Source organism: Berghia stephanieae, chromosome 2 (genome assembly GCF_034508935.2).
Source record: "Berghia stephanieae isolate SIO BIC M18660-M18661 chromosome 2, UCSD_Bste_1.3, whole genome shotgun sequence".
NCBI lineage: Eukaryota > Metazoa > Mollusca > Gastropoda > Nudibranchia > Aeolidiidae > Berghia > Berghia stephanieae.
The window spans coordinates 129369244-129369612 of NC_088361.1; positions in this window are offsets into that span (position 1 = coordinate 129369244).

Genomic DNA, 369 nt, shown 5'->3' on the forward strand with positions numbered 1-369 from the left:
ACCTTATGCCCTTGCATGACTCCCGTCACAACGTCTCACAGAGCCCAAAGGGAGGTGCAACTTGGCCATATGCCCTATTCTGATCGATGGCACTGTCGGGTTGTCGTACTGCCTTACTCATGCGTTTTTGCCATTTAATCTTATTTGTATCATGCTACTTTTATGTCACACGTATTATGAAAAGCACAATGCTTGCTACCATATGGACAGGACAATAGACTATTGCGAAGCACTTTACGCTAGATATATATTAGACACAGCAATCCTATCCGTCAATCAGTTTGAATAGTTAAAAAGAATAAATATTTGTTGACGAGAAAAGTGTCACAGAGACTGTTTGTGCATTTTGAAAATTCTTAATAGCTATGT